This window comes from Otolemur garnettii, unplaced genomic scaffold (genome assembly GCF_000181295.1).
Source record: "Otolemur garnettii isolate 467f Iridium unplaced genomic scaffold, OtoGar3 scaffold00059, whole genome shotgun sequence".
Taxonomy (NCBI): Eukaryota; Metazoa; Chordata; class Mammalia; order Primates; family Galagidae; genus Otolemur; species Otolemur garnettii.
Genome location: NW_003852454.1, coordinates 9,052,074 through 9,052,769, shown reverse-complemented (window position 1 = coordinate 9,052,769; position 696 = coordinate 9,052,074).

Here is a 696-nt window from a genome sequence, read left to right as displayed (position 1 = left end):
TATGAAACCAATTTATAATCACTCATACTTTCATATGAAAGATGAATCACAACTATAGCCCAGGATGAAGGAGGGAAGGGGACAGGGGATGAGAAAGTAAAAGATGGGACCATTTGAGGAAGCGTCAATGGTGGGACCACAACTTTGGTATATTGCAACAGTACAAGTCAAATCTATCAAGTATAGAACACAAATGTCTTAACACTGTGATTAAGTAAATGAGGTGAAAGCTATGTTAATTACTAGGATGTAAGCACTCCAATTTGTACAAATAATCAATTCTTTAAATCTCACAAAGGCACAAATGTATGCATGATCTATATATATGTGACTTAATAAAAAAATAAAAATCATAAAAAAAGAGAAAATATATATACTATATGTTAAGTGGAAATTGGTCATTGTGGAACTCTATTCTCAGTGTCTCCATGTAGAGAAGGCTGATGAGAAGGGGTTAGTCACAGGGGTGGCAGAGGCTCTAGAAAATCCACACATGACTGGACTTATGCAGCTTAAACTCATGTTATTCTAGGGTAAACTGTGGAGAACCTTTCCCTAACACCAAGAACATCCCCTTTTCCTTTCTTATAAGCAATCAGCCATCCTTGAAACAGCCACTGTTTTGGTTAAAATCACCACAGATGAGTTTTGTCTTTTCTAGAACTTCATGCAACTAAATGGTGTGTACTTTTTTGC